The sequence below is a fragment of the Phaenicophaeus curvirostris genome, chromosome 12 (assembly GCF_032191515.1).
Source record: "Phaenicophaeus curvirostris isolate KB17595 chromosome 12, BPBGC_Pcur_1.0, whole genome shotgun sequence".
Classification (NCBI taxonomy): Eukaryota; Metazoa; Chordata; class Aves; order Cuculiformes; family Cuculidae; genus Phaenicophaeus; species Phaenicophaeus curvirostris.
In genome coordinates this window covers 18,159,487-18,182,264 of record NC_091403.1, presented here as the reverse complement: position 1 = coordinate 18,182,264, position 22,778 = coordinate 18,159,487, and the positions used below count along the sequence as shown (strand labels likewise).

Here is a 22,778-nt window from a genome sequence, read left to right as displayed (position 1 = left end):
ATATACTGAAAAACAAAAAAGATAGCACAACATTTCAACAATACCTTGAAATATCAGATCTTTCATGTGTCACTACATATATTGCCTATATTTGTAAAAAAAACAGGCCAGGGAAATAACTGAATCCATTTTCAGCACCTAGTTGTGTTTATATTCTTACAGAATTAAGAAAGATCACTTCAGAATAACATACATAAAATAGCTAGAACACAGTTCCTCCAGATTATTGTGCTCAGTGCTATCACTATGTGGCCTCAGCCAAGCTTAGTCCACCTACACAACGTGCTTCCCAGAAATGAATGATGATTTCAAAGTTCTAACAGGACTATATCTGCTGAGTAACTGTAAACCAACGAAAAAGCTTCCCCCTGCAGTGGCACAAGCACTAACGTGACACACAGCTCCTTTCTGCTTAGAAGAGTAGTCCTGATCCAACTTAGGAGCATAACTGCTCCAGAACAGCAGACTGAAGTGGCTCACCCCAGCAAGACAACCCACTAGCAACCCATATTTTTTATAACAACAATAGATTAAAAGAGCATTTATTTAATCTTTATCTTATCCTTTATTAAGTTCTCTTGTTTTATAATGTACAGGAGCACCTGCGTGTAACCAATAAACACACATATATTGGGGGTGCACACTAAAAAGGTTTTCTTGCTGAAAGGCATATACAGGAAAAAAAAAACCTGGAGACCACATCTCTAGAAAACAGAAACTCCCTTTCTCTGTGAATAGGATTTTCCTTTTGTCTGCTAAGTAGAACAGGATTTACATTTCTCTTGTCTTCCCTCACTTTCCTAGATGCCAGTAAGTCAACACCAAATGACACAAATCCTTCTTTCTTTGGGGTTCTTTCCTCTGAAAGGCCCTTTTCCTCTTTTCCGCCTTTCCTCTTCCTCCAACAGCCAGCTCTACACCTACTCCGAGCTCTTTCCAAAGGTCCAACACCACCAATCCGTGTGGCTTGGCTCTGGGAAGCGAGGACCAGGCCGGTTTGGCTCTAGCGCTGGGGTTCCAGGGGACTCGAATTCGTGGCTCCTCACAAGGCACGTGGCTCCAGCGTTTCCTAGGCTTGGGACTTTTTTGTTGCCTCCTCCACGTGAAGTTTAACTCCTCAGGAGCAGGTAAACGAATATGAAAGCCTATTCCTGGAACGAAGCACCAGAGAAGCACAGCGTGATAAATGACTCGCTTGACAAGGGAACGACAAGTGAACAAAACGAAACGAGAAGCGACTAGAGCTGAGGAGCCACCAGCCGCTATTACCTTGTGGCGCCTGTGCGGGGGATGAGCGGAGAACGAGGGTCTCAAAGAAAAACGCCCCTCACCTCGCCCCACCGCGGCCCCAGCGCCCACCCGCCGCCCAGGCCTGCCCGCCGGGACCCCCGGGCCGCCTCGGCGCCGCCAGGGCCGGGAGAGGGAGGAGAAGAGGGAGGAGGAAAAGGAGGAGAAGAGGGCGGAGGAGAGAGCCCCGCGGCCGCCGCCACTGACCTCCTGAGGCGCCGTCCCGCGACCGCCTGGCCGAGCCCGCGCCGCCACCTCACCGCGCCCCAACCCCGCTCGGATCCCTCCGCCACCGCTTCCCGCCTCAGCGCGGCCCTCTCGCCTACCCTAGAGGAGCCCCGCGGGACGGACCGCAGCCGGGATAGAAGCGCAAAACCTCTCCCTACTTAACAGCGCAGCATGAAACAGGAGCTTAAACAACACACCAGGACTACTTAAACTGAGTGAGCGGAAGTATACTATTTGCGCGCGCAGCTGCGCGAGATGTTTTAAAGGGCCGGCGCGGCTCGCGCGAAGCACGCTGGGAGTTGTAGTCTTCTCCGTGCCAGCCCCTCCCACCTCGCCGCGGCTCCTCGGGCCGCCAGCGGGTTTGGCGCCACCCGCGGCGGCGCCACGCCCCCTCCCTGCTTCCCAGCCAATGGGCGGCCTCCGGAGCGCCCCCCAGCCAATGGGAAGCCTCTCTGCCCGCCCCCCAGCCAATGGGGAGCCTCGCTGCCCGCCCGGGCCCGCCCCCCAGCCAATGGGGAGCCTCGCTGCCCGCCCGGGCCCGCCCCCCTGCGCCGGTGCGCGCGGCGGGGGCGGGGCCGGCGGCGCTGGGGCGAGTTGTGCGCGCGGGCGCGGCGGAGGCAGCGCGGTCAGCCCCGTCAGCCCCGTCCCGGGAGCCGCGACCTGCGAGGGGCCCGGCGGCGGCGGGAGCCGGTCCTGACCGAGCCTCCGCGGCTTCAGCCGCCGCCTCTGCCCTCCCGTCGCTGCCTGCCCGCGGGAGGCGCCGCGGGGAGCCCCTGCCAGGTGAGGAGGGGACGGGGGGAGGTGGCGCCGCTGCTCCGAGGGAGCCCGGGAGGGGAGTGACCGGGCCCTGAGGGGAGGGGAAGGTGGGGGACGGGACAGTCCCGCTCACCCTGAGGGGAGCCCAGAGTGAGGAGAGGGGGTTTGAGGGGGCTTGACGGTCCCTCTGCCATGAGGAAAGGCGGAGGGTTGTGCGATGCTCCCTCTGCCTCGGGGTTAGTGGAGTGGCCGGTCCCCCCGGCCGTGAGGAGAGACTGGAGCGGGGTGACGGCTCCTTTCTCCATGAGAGGACCCTGGGTTAGGGGTGGGGTGGGTGATGGGATCTCCTGCCCTAAGAAGAGCCCGGGGGGTGACGAGTTCCTCTGCCCCGAGAGCAGCTCGGGGCGGCCCCTCTCTCCCCATAGGAGCTGGGGGGGGGTGCCCCTCTCGCCCCATAGGAGCTGGAGGGGGTGCCCCTCTCTCCCCATAGGAGCTGGGGGGGGTGCCCCTCTCTCCCCATAGGAGCTGGGGGGGGTGCCCCTCTCTCCCCATAGGAGCTGGGGGGGGGTGCCCCTCTCTCCCCATAGGAGCTGGGGGGGGGTGCCCCTCTCGCCCCATAGGAGCTGGAGGGGGTGCCCCTCTCTCCCCATAGGAGCTGGGGGGGGTGCCCCTCTCTCCCCATAGGAGCTGGGGGGGGTGCCCCTCTCTCCCCATAGGAGCTGGGGGGGTGCCCCTCTCTCCCCATAGGAGCTGGGGGGGGTGCCCCTCTCTCCCCATAGGAGCTGGTGGGGGGTGCCCCTCTCTCCCCATAGGAGCTGGGGGGGGTGCCCCTCTCTCCCCATAGACGATGGGGGGGGGTGCCCCTCTCTCCCCATAGACGATGGGGGGGGTGCCCCTCTCTCCCCATAGACGATGGGGGGGGGTGCCCCTCTCTCCCCATAGACGATGGGGGGGGGGTGCCCCTCTCTCCCCATAGACGATGGGGGGGGGGGTGCCCCTCTCTCCCCATAGACGATGGGGGGGGGGGTGCCCCTCTCTCCCCATAGACGATGGGGGGGGGGGTGCCCCTCTCTCCCCATAGACGATGGGGGGGGGTGCCCCTCTCTCCCCATAGACGATGGGGGGGTGCAGTCCTCTCGCCCCATCGGGGATGGTGTGTGGGGGGGTGCCCCTCTCGCCCCATAGGAGATGGTGGGGGGGGTGCCCCTCTCGCCCCAGAGGGGATTGGGAGGGGTGTGTGTGCCCCTCCCGCCCCGAGGAGGGGGGTGGAGGGTGTGCCGATCCCCCTCGCCCGGAGGAGGCTGTGTCTGTCTGTGTGTGTGTGTATGTCCTGCCCGCCGCCGGCTCGGGTTTCCCGGCGAGGCCCGTGCGGGGGGAGCGGCCGCGCTGCCGCCCGTCCCTGCCGGGGGGACCCGGCTGCCCCAGCCCCGCGGCCAGCGGGGCTCCTGCCCGCCCTGCTGCTGGAAGTTGTGCTGCGCGATGCTGCGCTCGGGCCCGAGCCCGCCGGGCAGCGCTGCGGGGCTGGCACCTTCTAGGAATTTGGCCGCTGTGGGTGCTGTCCCGCTCGGGGCTGGCTCCTTGCTCTGTTATTACGCTGTGTGCCTGACATAAAAGGCTTTACGTGAGAGCGTGTCCGCGCGTACCTGATTCCATCCTCCTCGCCGGCTGTCGGTGCTTCCTTTTCTCTAGAAGGTTGTTTTGGACCCGTAGGTGGGTCGGTCTGTTTGCCTGTTTTTGTTGTGGTCGAAGTTGAGAAAGGAGTGGAAAGGCTGGGATTTGCGTTGGGACAGCCGGTGAAAAGATAGAAATAGGTGCTTAGTTAACTTATCAGGCAGCTGAAATCTAAAGTAGAATTGCCAGGCTACTCTTGGGTGAGTGCAAGGAGAAGGAGGAGGAGCGTGGTGGATTCCTGACCTCGAATTTAATAGGGGTCCTTTCTCAGAGAACATAATTCCTGTTTACTTTAGGTCTTTGCCATCTTATTTTGTAGAGCTTTCCTTTCACTCTTATTTAATCACTTCATAAGGGGCCTCAAAGTTTTTCCACTTATTTGTCATGGCTTAAAGGCTGTCCCATGTCTGCTAAAGCACTTTATTCTCTGGGATTTGGGGAAAAAAATAATGCAGAAGATACACGGGCAGGAAGGAAAGAAGAAGCAGTTGTTTTGGAAACCCCGGCTTTATGGAATTCCAATAATTAGGTTCTATAGTTAGAAACTTTCCTTGTATTTGCATGAAATTGCCAGCTGAACAACTGCCTTTGTTACAAATTAGATGCATTTAATCCTATGTGACTTTTGGTTGACTTAGAATCTCATCTAGACAGGTTGGTTCCAGTGGTGCAGCAGAGCAGGAAATGCTTGTGGATATCTTATTTGGTCGTTTTGACTAGTTAGAGCTCTTAATCTAGCTTCACACTGGCTTAAAAGGCTTTGTCTGTAAAGTAGCTAAGATGATTTACCCAGATGAACCCTCTTCCTGGCGGAGCTACTGCTCTGGTATGTTTTCAGGAAAACCTCATTAAGTTCTCTAAAATGTAGAGGTATGCGAGAAGTGAATTACCATTTTTTCCATGAGTAACTTTCCACAATTAATTTCATGTGTTCATGTCATGATGGATTTACCTTATTGTTAGAGTATCTCATATAGATAACTTAATTCACAGACTCCTTACACGACCTTCTTGGGTTGCTCCGTTTTGCTGGAATGCCTCTTCTTCACCTGAACAGCAGTGGTGGGCAGGGTGTGACTCCCAAGCCTGAGGCAGCTGCAGAGCCAGGAGCCAGCAGGCTTTCCTGCCTGGCCTTTCTGCCAGCAGGCACTTCCACCCAGCTGTGCCTGTTTTTGTGGAAATGAGCAACTGATGAGAGCTTCACTCATGGATGCAATGTTTGCATTTCCTTCTGGTTTAGAACATATATTAGCCGTGTAAGTAAACACGGAGTTATTTAGAAACAGCAGCATTCCCCATGTATGGTTAAGTCTAATGGTCGCTTCCCCTAAAGAGGCTTCTTAGATAATTTGTGTTTCTGACTTTTCAGCTCTTTAGAAAATCTACTTGCAAACATATCTACCAAAATATGTATTTACTTCCCAAATAAAGGAGTTGGTTGGAATTCATCTTAAAGAAAAATAATGGGGAGGGAGATGCTGTTTGGCTAAATGGCTTCTAAATGTTTTCTTGCCTAAACAGGACAGTGAAATATTATGATAACTATTGTAAGTTATTGATTAGGATCACAGACAGAGGTAATCACCATTAACCTTCTGTATCGTGCTGGGAGAAATAGGGATGTGGAAGGCTTACTGTAAGTTAACAAGTTGTAACATGTTTCCTTCTCTTTACCTTGTTTGTGAACTTACACTCCTATGTTTCTACTTTCCTTTTCCTTTTTCCTGTTTATTCTTTGCTCTTAGGTGTCCCTGTTTCCTTGAGCTTCCCCTCATCCCATTTCAGAATTAGACCCTCCCATCCCTGCTTGTTGCACACGTTTTCTTTCTCCTTTTCTCTGTAGGGATATGCACCTTTAACCTTGTCACTGCTTTTCTTGTTCTTGTGGCTTTCTGAAGAGACTGGATTTCAGGTGGTTTTAACTCAGTAGTCCTTTCTCTTTTTTTTTTTTTTAATATATGTCTGTTAGCCCCTTTTTTCTGCAGCCCTTGAAAAGAGCCCAAAAGGTCTAAACTGGGGTTTTCTAGGTGCAGATGAGAGATGAGGTCTGTCTCCTGCCACCTTCTGCACTGTTCCCACTTCCTGCGCTGCTGCAGCTCCCGAGGAATCCAGACAAGCTGCTCCCTCCCGTGCAGTCCGTGTGTCACAGCCGACATTCGGGTATGGGCAGAATATGCAAATGACACAAGTATAGTGAGGAGATAGTGTTGCGCTCATGAAAAGCAGTGGTGATGTGAACACTCTGGAGTACACATGACGTGGAAAGAGATAGTAAAGAAAACACCTGACATGGGGAAACTGAAAATAAAACCTTCTTATTGTTCTGCTATTAATATGTGATAACTTAATATATTTGAAACCTGCTTACGATACAAAAAACATAATCTGTAAAATGTGTTTTGTTTCATCAGTTCATAGAATCATAGAATAACCAGGTTGGAAGAGACCCACCGGATCATCAAGTCCAACCATTCCTATCAAACACTAAACCATGTCCCTCAGCACCTTGTCCACCCGTGCCTTAAACACCTCCAGGGAAGGTGAATCAACCACCTCCCTGGGCAGCCTGTTCCAGTGCCCAATGACCAAGTTGAAGCAAAGTTCAAAGAAATAACGTGAAATTATTTGTAAGTCACGTGTAGTGTTTACTGGCTGTTAGTGCAGCCAAAAAAGACCAGTAAGGCAAAATCCACTCTTATTATCAAGTAATGTGGGTTTTGGAGGAGGATATTCATATCCACGGCCAAGGGAAAGAGGCCTTTGGGCTGTCTGTGCCCATATCAGTGCAGGCTGATGGGGCTGGTGCCACTTTCTGTGATGGCATCACCTGCAGTAGACTGGTATGGTGACCTTGTCTGTGAAGCTTCTGTTGGTTTTACCAGTTCTTCCACACAACTGCTCTTCAGAATGTAGTGTTGTGCTGGGATTTACATTGGCCTAAGGCTGAAATACTTTCATTGTTTCATGTGTATCAGCACAATAATGCAGAATTTCCATTACTGTACAGCTCTAAATTTAGAGTGGAAAAATACAGACTGCAAACTGGAATAAGACTTGCTAGTTAACTGTCACTATTTTAAAGCAGGATGAAGTAGAAAGAGTAAGCAGTATACGCAGAGAGAGAATGAGAGCACTTTCATATTTCTGAAGTGTCAGTGACAAGGATAAATGACTTGTTTTACTTGACAACAATTCTAATTAGTTGTCCAATATTTAAGCTGCAATTTCAATAAATTGTGGTTTAGTGTCACAGGCTGTGTGTTTCCTCTGGGGTTTTCCAAATCATAAGCAGAAATTATCAGCCATGTGAGAAATTTTCAGTATTCCTTTTTCCTAAGGTAGATAAGTGGCTGAGTCACTAAAGCAATTTCTTCCCTTATATCTCTTTGTGGACTGAATTGTTGTGAGATTTCCTCTCACCACATTTTCAACAATCATGCAAACTGCTACAGGGTGTAACTCTGAGGTCACTTTCTTTAAACTCATTTTCTTATGGGACCCCATCAGCTATTACAAAAGTCACCATGTTAGTGTTTCAGACACTGAGTTACAAAACAGCTTTACCACAAATGTTTGTGCATTTGTCTCTTCTGATGACACCAAGAACAGCAGAATTTAAGAACCCCTCCTTGTTCACTCTTTCTTCCTTCCCTGTAATTGCTCATGACTGTGCAGGTTGAGTGCAAAATCTGTTTTAAGTCTCACCACTTGCAGGGAGTATTTTGTAATCAATCTGTAGATGTTTGGTTTAAAGTGTTTGATTTTGCTAAAAATGTAAACTTGACTTTCTCTGCAAGTACTTGGTAGAATCTCCAAATAGTAGGTTCCTTCACAGGCCCCCTACTCCTGCCAGTCATGGGTGGTCCTCGCCTTAACTGAGATGCCTTAGCATGAATTATAGTAGCAGTAACGGAGATTACAATTACGGTTATTGAACAGCTGCGCTTTGATCACCAAGTAATTATGTTTACATTTTGAAGAAGTGTATATAAAAAGTATTTAGCAGCATTCACTTGCTATCTGGACCTCCAAATGCTGAATTCATCATTTTTCCTGCTTGAGAGTCTTTTTCTTAGCTGCCAACTTTCAGAGCAGGGGATGTTTTATTTCCACATGATGAAATGCTCAACATGGGGGTATGTGATTTTATCCTTTTAAAGTGCAAAAAACCTATGATATTACCTGGGAAAGACGATTTTTAATCTTCCAATTTGTAGGCTTTATCCCACATTTTACTCGAGTAATATTTCAGTTAAGTAACCTTACATGCACTTAAACATAAAAGCTGTAAAATGCTCAACCGTCTTAAAGCAGTTACTGTTGACTGCAGGAGACTTTCTTAGCAAAGTTTTTGAAATCACAGTAAACAAATGGATAAAAATTATGCCAGCCTAAATATTGTCAGCTTCTAGCAATACTTGTTTTAGTAACATCTTGTCTGAGACACCAGTTCGCTGTGGTGCTAAGAAGTAAGATCACTGACTTCATAAACTTAGTGCTATTTTAGAAAACATTGCTACTAGCACATAAATTGCCAAGTGCAGCCTTTGTGGTACTTAAGCAGATCTGGGTTATTGTGTTATTTGGTAGAGGTCCTACAGGAAAGCCTATAGGGATATGTTCACAGCCTGATCTTAGATGTTTTCGTAAAACCGTTAAATAAGTGCCAATCTCAATCCTAACATGTTCTTTCTTGGATAGGTGCCTGTATTTCTACAGGCCTCTACAAACCTCACCAAAGGAGGAAGACAGTGTATAGTACAAAAGACATACATTCTGCGTGTATACATTTATATCAAGTCTTCTAGTTCTGAGGCTCTTCCTGTCAGAAGAACCTTTATACACATGTGAGAGACATTCAAATGTATGCTATAAACATGCACAAATATAGGTATCCTTCTGCGTGGACTTACATTTATATTCCCTTTTACTGTAGGTCACTGTATATATCACAGTGCTCTTGCTGCTGTTGCAGCTGCCAAATAGCCTCTTAGTCAGTATCCTTGTTTTGGTTTTATACTTGTTGGCTTCCTTTCTGTGGGCTTTCTTAATGTGGCATGTGGAAGGAAGAACAGTTTTAAAAAAGGAAAAATATTATAATCTAGCCTGTAAATTGGCCAGTTAATTAAAAAACATACATGTCTGACAGTGACAGAGATACGCTAAAATCCTGTAGCTCTCGAGCTGAAACTGTCCTTGTGTAGCTATTAGTCTTTTAGCCCTCTTCTTCCTGAAGCAAGTTTTGCCTTTCTCTCTACCTTGTATTAGCCCTTAATTGTGTTCTGCAGAATAACCCCTGAACCTGTTTGGAACCTCATTTAAATTGCCGATTCTCTCTATAAGGGCTCAGAATTACATTAATATTGTTTTTATAAACTTTGAAGTTTAAAGCAAATATATACAAGCTCAGAGAGAATAGATATTAGTATCAGAGTTTTCCATGAAGGAAAAAAATCATAATGTCATTGTTTTTCCATTTGCTTTGAGCCTTGCTGATGGTCTTTCTCTGCCTCCTTCATCTAGATTGGGTTGTTTTGCTTAAAAACAGGTTGCACAATATTCTTCACTTTCAGAATGAAGTCTGTAACTATACAGTTAAGGAGTGTGACTCCTACTGTTTGGAATGATCCTCAGAGAAGTTGTTTATTTAATGACTTTAATACTGTAAACTGTAGACATTCTTGGATTTTAGAAGCAGGGAGATGGCTCACAGTAAAGATGTAGAGAATGTGGGGCACATGGAAACTATGCGATCAGTCATATATGCTTTGATCACGCTACAGTTTGCAGTTTGTGTAGTCAGTGGGACAGCTCACTGAACTTGGTGCTAAATGTACACCCAAGGCATAAATTTTGACTCTTTTAGAGCTTCATCTCTATTAAATTGTGCTTTCACAGTGTGGGTTTTTTCAAAATGTGGTTGTTTGAAGGGCAGCAATATCTGGTTGTTAGCAAGAAAGTCTCCAAGCTGTGCTCCTGCAAGTGAAGCTGTCGGCAATCGATCTTTCAATTCTAACGGCAAAATGCAAAAAATATTAGAGCAGCCCTTCTTAAAATGAGGCAGACTTATATCTAAAGGTCACTATCTCTGCCTAGAAATGATTGCTTGGGAAGTGCAGAAAATGAGGGTGTGCTAGGACAAAGCTTGGTGAAGCTTGAAGAGCTCTTGTGCCTATGAATTTTGCCTTGTAAGTATTTCTTGTGCAGCAGAGGCCATATCCCTGTTAGAGAAAATGTCAGTATGAGGAGGGCTTAACGTACATTTCATTCACCCTGTGATCTCTATGGGTTCTGGCTGCGGTATCGTAGTTGTCATCTTGCTCCGTGAGCCTGCGGGCAGACGGGGTGCTGGTTCGTGGTTCCTTAGAAGTTAACCTGCTTATCTTCTTAAGAGTGGGAGCCAATCTCTTCTGAAGGTGGCTCTTTTAGGAGAGTTGTATAGAAAGGTGTGCATCAGAAAGAATGTTGAACTCTAGTATATAAAGTCCTTGGTTTTAGCAGTTGACAGTGAGATACTGTTAGTAACTGTTGCCACGAAAAACTTCCTGTGACAGCTTTGCAGGTTTAAGGTGAGATTGCAAAGAGGTTAGAGCAAGATTCCTCAGCTGCACAGGAGCTTTAGTCATGGTGAGTTCTCCTGTGTTCCATGTAATTATCTCTGTTTTTCTGCTTGTTGGAATGCGAGAAGTGTTTGATTGTTTTGCTTGTTTGTGCAGTTGCTTTCAAAGAGAGAAGCTGAATCAGGTTCCTTTTGGATTTGTATTGCTAGTCAGTATCAGTATGCTATTCAGTAAATACAGTCTTTAAATACAGTATTGCAGTCATACTGGGTTGCATAATAGTGTAAATGGCAAGAAGTGATGCTTTAAAAAAAAAAAAAGCTTGGTTCTCCCCCCACTTTGTTTACAAGGCTGTAATTTTTCTTTGTAGTACATAATGGTGATAACATTGCAGGCTTTTTTCCTTACTCTGTCCTTTGCAGATTGACTTCATTGCTCATGGTTGTACGTTATCTTTGTTTATCAGTGTAAATCAACAGTTATTCCTGAACAATGGAGATAGTGGTGGATAGACCTTTTGAAGCTAGATATGTGGACTGAGAAACAGCGTTGTATAGAAACATGTTGTTAAAGATAACCAGCACGGGTTATCAGGGGTTCTGCTCAGCCCCCTCCAGAGGAGATTATGAAAAAGGCTGTGTAATAGCATTTTCTAAAACATTCCTACGCAACTGCCAGGGCACTTGATGGAAGGTTCATGCATATGCTAATAATTCGTATGGGAAATAACAGTAAACAGATGAAATACAAAGCAGGCGCATTTAAATATAAGTGGGATTTAGATTCTTAAGATTTCAAATGTTACATAATTGGGTTTTTTCCCCCTCGCGTGGCGTACCTTCAATTTATAGCATATTAAGTCAGTGTCTACATAGAAAGCTGTCTTTTCTTGCCTTCATGTGAAAGTTGTCAAACATCTAAACAAAATGAAATCTGTAGGATGCAGAAGGGAATATAGAGACGTATAGTGAATAACGCTGACTTCAGTGGCAAGTGCTGCTTACTGAGAGGGGCTTATAAGTTCAGCCAGTAGTCCCTGATATTGCGTTATATCCATAAAAAGGGATAACATGTGAAATTTTTTTATATTGTTCTGGGTAAAAGAGTTGCTGTACTTTTTCCATCAATAAACAATCACAAAAGGTTGAAAATCTGTTGGAAAAATAAGAAGCCAATATCAGTTTATAGTTGCAGTGATTGTGCTGGATCCAAATAGCTGAGCTGTAGATAAAAAATTGAACAAGCGAAGTAATTGAAAATCAGTATTGGTTTCTAAACAATTGTATGCTCTGCTTTTCCAATAAATCAGAATATTGTTCTGGTTTTAGTGCATACATTCTAGAGGAGCATTCATCAGCGCAGTCTTGTGTGGAAGGCAGACTACAGCACTTGGGTATGGCTCTTGGATTTCTCTTGCTTGCAATAAGCGAGATATTTATCTGTTCAAACTTGTATTTAAAGGGATATGGGAATGGTTTCGATTATCATTTAGAAACTTTATTTCTTTCCTTCATGTGAACATGAGGTAGTAAAGGGTTACTTGTAATTTTTATTTGGGTTTCTCCTGCCGGTCTACTGAATGTGTGTATCTTCAGTATTTTACATCTGTAGAACACAGCTGTTTTTGACTCAGTTTTGCTACATAGTTCACGGCTTGTTTTCCATCATCGTTTTTGTATGAGCTCTCCCAGAAGTTTCAGTGGTAATTGTTCTGCAGGGAGGATGAGTGTGTATCAGAGATATGTATACTCATTGGATGATGCACAGTAAAATATTTGCCTTGCCTGCATAATCTGCTAAAGAGTTCTGAAAACCTATTTCCAGTGGACAGTTAAAAGCCTGAGCAACTCCTGTATCCCTCTAGGACTCATCAGTACAGGACCTGCTATCACACAGGTGCATTTGCAATCTTCAGTCTATATCTCTAACATTTTTTCTTGAACATACTTGTTTTTTTCTTGGCATGGTTTCATTATCTAGTTTAGAAGGGAAAGCTGTCATACCACAAAAAATAAAGTGTTCGTTAGTTTGAGAGGCAAACGAAATCTCAGTTTGTATTCCAAAGCTTAAAAAGAACAAGCAGAATGGACAATCGTACCTTCACAAGGTGCCTTTCTCAGGCTGATAAGGAACACACTCTGTACATTACATTAACTCATCATTGTCATATCCTTGGGTGTATGTGACAGTGTCGTTTAAGACTAGAAAATATGTAGAGAGCAAAAGGGATGTGATTCTTGAAATTGAGTGGTACGTGAAAAAGCAGAAATCTAGCCCTTAGTTTAAGGAAAAACATGCAGTAAAATGTCTGCTGCCTTTATTTTTTTCCACGAGAGAAAAAAGTGAAGATGTCTCATTATTAAGATAGCCCTTTCTAAATTGTGCTTTGCTAAGTGGTGCAACCCAAGCTCGGCTGGACTGTTTTACAGGGTGTGCTAGGACCCAGCATTTCCTTTTGGAAAAGCTGTATATGATGTGAAAGTAGAGGGAGCATAATCTCTTCTGCCTCTTTAAGATGTGTTGGGATAAATATGTCTTTTTGAAAGTTTTTTTAGCATATTTTTCAGATGAGCAACTCTCTTGAGCTTTGTGTTTTTCATTACATAACATTTATGTTTTTTTAGGTTCTAAGCATGACCTCAGGTTTTTATTTTGGTTTTAGTAAAGTATTTGCTGCCTGTAGCCCTGTGAAACCTGAGAGATTTTCCTGCCTTCTAGCTGTGAGGGACCTATAGTCCCCCAGAGTTCATAAGGGAAGATTATATGTGCAGTCTTTTTTGGACTGGAAAATATTTTCTTCAGTGCTTTTAGAATTCAAAGTCATTGGAATTTGCTCTGTTTAAAATTATAACTTCCTGAAAAAACATTGGCACAAACTGTGGAAGCTGTTAGGTTTTGGAACTTTTGTTCAAATTACTCATTTTCTCTGCTTTATTTCTTCTTATGCTTCATAGCTAGAGGCTACTGGACACAGCATACTTGGGCAGACGGGACGACTTTGCAGTCTGGCAAAAAGGCCATGATTTAGAAAAAAGAGTATGCCTTTTGTGGAGAGAAAAATGTCCTTGAATTGAAGAAGTAATTTTAGGAGCTGTGACTTATTTTGCTATTTGGCTCTGCAGTCTAGTCAGTTCTGGCCCTTTCATGTGCTAACTTCTGCTAATTCGTACCTGACATGTATTCATATATTCGGATCCACTTGAGTATTTGTGAAAGTTAAGGAATATAACTTATGCTGACAGTTGAAGAGGAGCGTCTCTAAGTATCTTTAGTCATGAAGATTTTGAGCAGATGCGATCATTCTACACTACATTGCTCTGAAATCCACAGGTCAAGAAAATATTTATATCTCAAAACAAACTTTTTAGTGTTATTGGGAAGAAATATATTCTGCAAATTTTCATTCAAAGAGGAGACATTTTTTATTCTTTCCCTACTGAGAACTGTGCGTCTGAGCTCAAATTTGTCTGGAAGCATATGTGTATATCTTGCAGTCATATTTGTGTTGAAGAAGCTATTCATGCTGTTTTAGGAAGTAGTGTTAAATCTCCAGCTATATTAATATTTCAAGAAGAGTCCATTTTTATCTGCAGAGTGGTGCCGTAGAAGGTAACGGTGATTTACGAACCCCTCATAGCAGCATATCTACCTCATGTGTCGCTGTCTGGTGAATGTGACCGGAGTTCCCATCTCTTTCCACAAATTCCGTCTGACTCCAGTTTACTGAACTTTTTCCTTTAAAGTGCTAGTTAAGGAAGCATTCAATGAGCATCAAAGCTGTCTGTGCATTGGAAGCAGATAGGCAGCCGAGTGAAATGGCTTTTTTAATAATTTCCTATCAAAAACAAAACTCCATATTTCACTGATTTACCAGATTAGATAACTACAGACTTGCCTGAAGGCAATTATTCCACAGTTTAAAAGAGGACCCAGAACAGTCTTACTCACTTTGCTAACCCAGCCTATTGAAAACAGCTATGGTAAATATTTATTTAGTTGCCATAATACAGTACGTGTATGTCTTTTGACCTCAGCAGTCAGGCTGAATTTCGCTACTACTTCTACGAGCCTTAAGTCTTTAATTCAAATGGTAAAGATTTATGGCTTTATTACACTAAGCGTATTTCTAGAGGCTTATCCTGGCACTGTTGTATTTTGGTTTTGTAACTTGGTTGTATTGTCATCTTTCTTGTATAACTTGCTGTTAAAGCACATGCTGGGTCACGTGCTATGGTCTGTTCAGAGCAACCCTAGGTTTTGCTAGTTAAATATTTCTGTCTGAGTTGGAAGACATACACTGCATATCAGAAGCTTGCAGTCAGACCTGCTGGTCAGTATTTGCTTTTCTCATGGCTGAATACTTCAAGTTAGCATGTGATTTGGGAGTTGTTTTTGGAATTAATATCTGTATTGTTAAGCAACAGGAAAATCTTGGAGACCAGGATGGTGCTTAATTTGTTGCCTGGTTTTCAGATTGTCGTAATCAGAACTTTCAGTTTTAAGATAGGAGAAGAGTACCTAGAGTAAATTGGGATTTGCTGTTTTTAGAGCATGGGAGATCCTGGCTTTAATCTCCAAGTCACAGATTGAATAAATACTTTTTAAGTAAGGAAGCCTCATTTTTACCACTTTCATTGTTGACCTCAAGATGGCTTTTTCCATCACTTGTGGTAAGCGATCAAACAGGCTGTCTGCAAAACAGCAAAATGCATTTGGTGTTGTCAGGACATGACTAATACTTGATGAGAATGATTAGCAGAGTTACATGCACCCATAATAATTTTTTTTATTAACCCTTCTCTAAGATATACTGAAATCTAAAATAAGACGTAGCATTCTTAACAGAACGCTGACTGTGGCAAAAACTTTGACAATGCAAACATTCTCACTAGTGGAGCTGATTCTGCTTTAAACAGCAGCCAAAAAGGCAAAGTGGGAATACCATTAAATTGTCTGAAGCATTTAGTAGCAATGTCTGCATTAAAATAACTTGGTGAAATTAGTTAATGCTTTTTGTCATTTCTTCTGCATAGTAGTTCTCATACGTGCACCGCAGTCTTACCTTGCAGCAAGAAAATTCTGCACCGAGACTCTGATGAAGGCTGGTTTGGTTAATACTTCATTACAGAGATTTATTTTTTAATCTGCATTTGAGATCTTGAAGTACTGGTTGTTTTTTAGCAGGCTGATTTAGTTTTTGTTTGATTTAAGAATATACAGAGTAGGACTTGTGTAATTAGAGCTTGCTGGTAGCTTTTGGCAAGTCCTGAGTTATTTGTGCAGGAGTATTGTACTGAGAGAGCACGATTTGTTTTGAGGGAGGGGAAATCGGAACAATGTGCGATCTGCCTGTGTGGGCTGATGTGACTCAGTTAGAATGAACTCTTCTAATTTTCTTAGGAAAAACTGACAGGCTAACCTCGGATTTCAAATCAATTTGTCTAGCAAGCTGTAAGTCTCCCTTCAATCCACAAGGCCTTAGCAGTTCTCCATGGCTTTGGGTCAGCAGTTTACAGACACTGCCTGAACCAGTGGTCTGTGAGTCTTCCTGATGCTGCCCTTGAACAGACTCGTTGATGGTGAAGTAGCAATGGCTGTCAGGCCTCAGGATTGAATAACAAAAATTCTAAAACTCAAAATATACAGAAGACAAAATGTTAGTTAAAAATGGTTGGAAAGTTTGTCTACTCTTTGAATGAGGAAATTTTGGTCCTGAAATTTTTTGAAGGTATGTTGCAGGATGCTGAACAGGAACATTCTGGTGATATGATGATACAGCGTTAATATACTGAAGACATTTTGCCTGTCTTAGAAATTTCAACTGCTATACAAAGCAGTCTGCTGGCCGGCTAGTTGCCTGCTAAACTATTGTTCTGTGGATTTAGAAGTATTTGTCTGCTGTTATTCACTGAATGCATAAAATAGATTCATATATTTTATACAACCCTTCCTATTAGCGAGAAGCCAATGGTTTTAAAGGTTTTGGTTCCATGAAATAGCATTTCTACCTGCCATGTGTTCTGCTTCTCTTGTTGATAATGTTTGTTTAAAGCTGAACTGTGGTGTTTTCCTTACATCTCGTTTCTTACTTACCTTAGTAAAACGTGCCTTCTGTTGTTGCTTCAGACATCTGTAACAACTGGCTTATTGCTTCCCACACTATGCCAAGTTGTGTTTCATATTAAATTTATTTAAACCCATTTTGGGGGGGAGGAGTTTCTTGCATACTGGTTCCAGCTAGCATGCCTCAGTCTGGCAGTGTATCTGGATATCCCTACCATCTTTTGCCCTTATATTTTTTTCAACACAGTATTGAATACTTTCTCTAAAATATCTACAAAATAGGTTGTGTTCTAGATTGTAGGATGCCATGCTGTGGAAATCTTAGTCCTGCCGATGTGTGCTGAAAAAATGATGGAACCAGTGACAGATTTGACAGTGTTGGCTTCTAGTAATGGCAAACCAACTGGGAGAAATCAACTGATGCTTTCAGGTCTTGGAGGCACGTAGGGTGCCTCCTGGAAAGGTCACGCTGCCTGTAAGGATCCAGCCAGCTGTTTGACGCGTTGCAGCAGTCTGGGAGTTGACCATACAGGGAGCACTCTCCTGACAAAGATAGGTCTGTCAGCGTCCTGTGTGCATGTGTGTTAAAGTTCATCGGGCTCTTTGTCTAGATGGGCATTATGCCTGCGTCTAATCTTTGAGGTGTTTGAAAGCTTCTCTAGATATTATTAGAATGGTAGAAAGGAAGTGGAAAAGAGGGAAAACAGACTTGGTGAACATTTCAGCAGTTTTTTGCCAAATCACATTTTGGATTCATTTCTCTTTTAAATAGCACAGTGGCTGCCAAAGCTGACAAACTGTGATTCCCCTTTAGAAGGGGAGGAGGCTGCAGTACTTTTCTGTAGAGGGGGGACATCATTTTCCTGTTGCTTTGTTTTTCCTTTTGCAGTGAACAAAGAAATTCTGGGAGAGAAAAGTAGAAAAAGCCATTATTCAGAGCTTTTCCAGAAATTTTACAAAACAATGGGTTTGGTTTACACTTTAAATGTGGTTTCCTGTCTTCTCTCAAATCATTTGCATACCTTTAAAAATAGTTTGGTTTAACTTTGTTTTATAGGAATGTGTCCTTTCCTCAGCTTGCACTGGCTGCGGTATTGTTTCCTTGATTATTTCCAAGTGCATATAAGCAAGAAGTGATAAAATGTAATCACTAAACAAGTAGCCAGATTTGCAGAAAGGAAGACTGATTAGAATCACCAAAAACCCAGGCTGCATGCAGAATAATTCGTATGCTGAAATAACGAAAGCCTCAGTTTAGGCAGATAAGATGGCTGAAGAGCAAAACGGGGGAAAAAAACGCTGGGAGCCAAAAAATATCTGGGTTTTCTTCCTGCCTTTGTCATGCCTTACTTGTAGCCTTGGAAACTGAGACAAAGAGGTTAAGAAACTTGCTCGTTCTTAAAATGGAGATAAGAGACAATGTGCAGCTTATTTTAGTCTCGCTTATTCCTCTGCAGAGTGCTGCAAGTGAAGGGTGTTGGGTTCTTAATGAGGCAGTCTATGTAATGAACTTGTTTAGTTAGGACTTGAGATGACGAATCCACAGTTAGTTGTGTGCCTGTTGTTAGGCTGATTGTTTGTTTTCATCTGTCAGTCTTTCCAGGTGATCTCATCATCTCTTCTGTCAAGAGGGTGTTGGGTGTTTTGGTCAGACTAGGCAGTTCCCGAACTTTCAGCAGGATGTGAAGCATTTCCAGTACAGAGCAGGCTGGCGAGTTGGAGCACGGAGGAGATGCTCGGCTGTGTGCTTTTCAAACAAGCTCTCGGTTTCCTCAAGGAGCATAAAGCAGAAGTTCAAGGTGGTGGAATCAAAACATTGGAAGGTGTTCTTGACAAATCAATCAACTGTGAAATAGTTACAAGCTCTTGTTTTTAAATCTAAAAGTGACACTTCTTAGTTAAGTTCTGTACTTGAGGCTTTTGTTTGATAGGCTCTCTGACTTCACATGCTGTTTATATTAATGCAACTCATTTGTAGGCAGTGCAGACACTCTTAGAAATTGTAAGATTGTGGAGACACTTAATGGCTAAGGATAAATTGCACAGCTGTGGACACTATTTATACTTCCATTTATAGAAAAGAGTGTATCATAAATACACATAGCTCAATATTACGAGTTATTATTCATGTTTTTTTTAGTCTTGGTGAGGACCAGGCAGCTCTTTGTTTTACAGATACAAAAGTGTTAGCATGTCCGTGTCCTAAGAAGGAAAAGGTTGTGCATTACCCATTAAGAAAATCAGAAGAGAACACTGTATATTTAACAAAGGAGAGAGTAGGTGGGCTGAAGTAGAATGTTTAAAAATCATAATAAGGAATTCTAGAAATCCCGGATAAGATTTCTGGGCTGAGAGGAGTAGTTTTTAAATGTCATCAAAAATAGCCAGGACTTGATGAGGACAAAGTGGACAGTAGCTCAACCAGTGAGTTAGTTCACAGGTTAAGGATCTGAAACCTCTGCAAGGCGTACATCCTTGCCAGGAGAAAGAAATCCAAGCCCACAGCTTTTTGTAAAAGAGCAATTTAAAGCAATTTCCAGCTTTCTTATATATGTAAGGAAAAATAATTTTAATTATATCTCCATGAAAGGATCCAGAAAGGGAGTGAGTTGTTTGTTCCTTGTATGTGTTAATGAGAGAATCTTTTAGAAGTCAACTTTAAAGGACAAACACAATTATAGGATGTGTAAAATGGAAATTAGGCACTGAGACAGAGATGGAATTGCTTCAAAGATTACAGGCTAGGAAAAATTAAGAACTCCCAGATACTATCTTCAAAATACTGGCATCTAATATCTTTGACAATTACTTTGGAAAAAGTTTGCTGAGAGAAACCATAGGAAACTGTAGACACTGTAGTTCTAGCTTACACATAGATTGTGGACAATTTCAAGTTGACTCCCTGAAAAAATTCCATAAGATTACTTTATTATTTAAAATATCTCTGAATGCTTCTGGGTCCTTTAGAGATCAGTTGCAGTGTTGTAGTTTGTTTCCTTTTTTCCCTTGATGGTCTAAAATCCACAAGCTTGTTCTGTCTCAGATGGCTCTTGTATGGGAATCAGAGGATAGTTTTAGTGCTCATCATTTGAAGATTTTTGAGGAGATGCTTCTCTTAAACATTTGGATGGGTTTATACACGTATGTCTGTTTCATTGCATATTTAATTTTTTTCCATGGTGTGCATTTTAGTCCAAGAATGTGCATTCAAGGAGATCATGGAAGATTGGTAGCTGGCTCTGCAGCCTGACAGGGGCCCTGCTGTGGAAAACCTCCATCTTCTGGATTCTTTTTAAATTGCACAGTGTTAAGTGATTTGTGATTCCAGTCTGAAAAGCCCTACCTTAAGACTTCTTGCAAGTGAGACAAACTAATATTTTTCTTGTTGCTGCCATGATAAAGAACAACTGTATGAATTGTGCTGCAACTTTAGCTCATAACTTCACACCAATAGCTACTTAAGCCTTAGTGTCCTTCAGACACATGCACAAAGACAATTGTGTCAGGGCTTAGTACAGTAGCAGTTTGCTGCTACTTCCTAGGGTAGTAGGAGAGATAAGATTCATAAATGGCATGGTGCCAGCTAATTAAATGTACTTTTATCCTGGTGATTGTGTACGAATACATTGATAGGATAATCCAGCTGTAGTTGTGAGGTTCTCCGTGTTATCATGTTGCAGTCTGGGCAGCTCTGGCATGCAGAGACTTTTGATGGTGAGCTCATCAGTGTTCCTTGATTTATTTGCTCTGAAGTAGTAAGGGTCAATATTTGTTTTATACTTCTAGGTTTTTAAAACAGCTGTATTTTTCATCGATTGTATAGAAAGTTGTTCACTTTCTGAAAAGACAGTAATATGAAGGGTGAAAAAGCTAAAAGCCTGCACTGAGTGATGGAATTGAACAAAACTTGGAAGTCACTAGCAAAGAGGGGGTATCACCTTATATTCTACTGGTTTCCCAGCAGTTATGAAATTGTGTGTGAAGTAGCAGTAGTTAAATGCAGACTGCAGTGTTTCAAATGCAGTGATAGCCTGGGCAGTCAAACATTACATTACAAAAACCTCTTGATCAAATGAACGAAAGACTTTACAAATCACTGTGTATGGCCTTGGTTGTTGTGATGCCCGATCAATCTCTCTGAAGATGAAATAACCTAAGTAGATTATAGGGTGGAGAACAAGATCTTCATAAGAGCATTTCTCATAAGTATTTTTATTAAATTAAGGAAAACAGAAATATAGTTGTAAAGATGTTTTTAATAGGAATTTTAAAGGAATTTGAATTGCAAAAGGGTATCGCTAGTAATGTAAAAGTGTAATTAAATATTTGTGATACTGTAAAATCATACTTTATATGTGCTTAACAAAACCAAGCACATTTTTTGTGTGCCTCTTGTTTATTTCTATTCTGAGATTAGGGGTCAGGGATAAATGAATGAGTCTTATGTGCATACAAGCTCTTAAGCTCTGTTTTGCTCTCTTCCTTTTGTGCAATCAATTTTCCCATAGGTTTGTTAGTCACAGAGGAGTAACGTACATTTACTGCAGGAACCTGGGCTAAGCAGACCCCTTTGGGTGTTTTATGATTACCTTTTGGAAGGCAGCTGCAGCATGGTGATGCATAGTCCATCTGTATTCTTTGAACCTCTTTTATCCAAAGTAGAAGGCATTGCAAAATCATTCTGAAGAACACATGTGTGGAGAAAACATTTTTCTCTAGAAGGATTGTGTAGGAGTTTAATACCATCTCAGCTTGATGAATTTCAGAGGGAATAATGTTAAAGCTGCATATCTGAACGAACAGGATCTATATTTTGATAATTATAGTAGTACTTGGCATTAAACAGCCAGACTGGCTAAGTCTAGATTAGGAACCAAGTCCTCCACTGGTGCTTGATAATCCTAATGCATTGGTGTTCTGTGATTCTGTGGTACTTTCTACCTAAGAATGAAAACCCCTCTGAAGCTCTCTTTCAGTACTGAGAGGCTGCAAAAAGGTTTTCATGGAGCCTTTTCTTCTCCAGGCTGAACAACCACAGCTTTCTCAACCTGTTTTCATAGGAGAGATGTTCCATTCCTGTGATCGTTTTTGTGGCCCTCCTCTGGACTCGCTCTAACAGATCCATGTCCTTTCTGTGCTGAGCAGGAAGCAGGGCTCCAGGTGAGGTTTCACCAGGGAGAAGTAGAGGGGCCAAATCACCTCCCTCCACTGCTGGCTGCATTTCTTCTGATGCTTGGATAATGCAATTCAGAAGAGCTGAAACACAACAAATCAATCTGAAATGACACATGGCTTCATGCTTCTGTAATTTTGAAAATGTACATATAGATTTCCATTCTGAAGAGCCCTTGAAGTATGTCAGGTATTTATAGCTTTGGGTGTCTAATTTGTACGTGCAGGAGTTAATGACTCACACCTTTTCTAAACAATTGAAGTGCTTCCTGAATAGTAGAGAAAACATTCCTTCCTCTGCTGAAGTACTGATTCACATTTGTTTGTTGTCATGTGCAAGTGACATCCAGCATGTTTACTCCTAGGTCTTAATTATCCTGCAGCAGGACTTTTCTCTTTACAGATCTGATTTCCTTTCCTTCCCTCAGCTGTACCATGAAACAGCACCTAAATTAATCCAAAAATAATAGCTTGATTCTTCCTTCTATCTCTTCTCCCCAGCTGCATGCTTCTGCTTCTTCCCCTGTCACCAGCACCTGTGGGCTCTCCACTGAACTTGATTTGACTTGCTAAAGCAACGGAGAATTCATCCAGCGAAGAAAAGGCAGTTTTAGCAATAGGTTTGCAATTCAAATTGGCTGGTTGAAAGGGCTTACAAGCATCAGAATCAGCACAGAGGAGGGAGTCAAACTGGCACCAGGGTAAGAGGGGGGACCTACACACCATCACTAATGTCACTAACAGCAAACTTAATTCTGTTCAACTAGAACTTTTATTGAAGATTTATGGTACTTTCAGTCTTTCAAAGAGCTCTTCAGATTCAGATGAGCATAAGTCTGAATGCACATGAGAAGGTAACAAAACATCCTCCAGGGCCAGAAAAGCAGAAAAATCACATTGTGGGTTCTGGCTATTGCTAGCCACGCAATCCTGTAATTGTTACTTGAGTCCGAACCCTCAGTCTCTGGTTAGTGTTTTGGGGAACATATTGCATAAGTCATCCTAAAAAGTTGCCCTTCCCCTCCTGCACCTCATCTCTTG

At 43.2% G+C, this 22,778-nt stretch overlaps 2 protein-coding genes across 3 annotated transcripts in view; one reads left to right on the top strand and one right to left on the bottom strand.

The window, feature by feature from the left end:
- Positions 1 to 1,531, bottom strand: part of HMG20A (high mobility group 20A) — a 36,228-nt gene extending 34,697 nt beyond the window's left edge. The window contains exons 1-2 of the mRNA XM_069866925.1: positions 1,495 to 1,531; positions 925 to 1,151 (exon numbers count right to left, since the gene is read on the bottom strand). The gene's annotated coding sequence lies outside the window, so the exon portion shown is untranslated. The remainder of the gene's footprint in view (positions 1 to 924; positions 1,152 to 1,494) is intronic.
- A 600-nt stretch (positions 1,532 to 2,131) lies between these two features.
- PEAK1 (pseudopodium enriched atypical kinase 1) overlaps positions 2,132 to 22,778 on the top strand; it is a 112,296-nt gene continuing 91,649 nt past the window's right edge. For both annotated transcript variants that reach the window (XM_069866876.1, XM_069866875.1), the window contains exon 1: positions 2,132 to 2,295. The gene's annotated coding sequence lies outside the window, so the exon portion shown is untranslated. The remainder of the gene's footprint in view (positions 2,296 to 22,778) is intronic.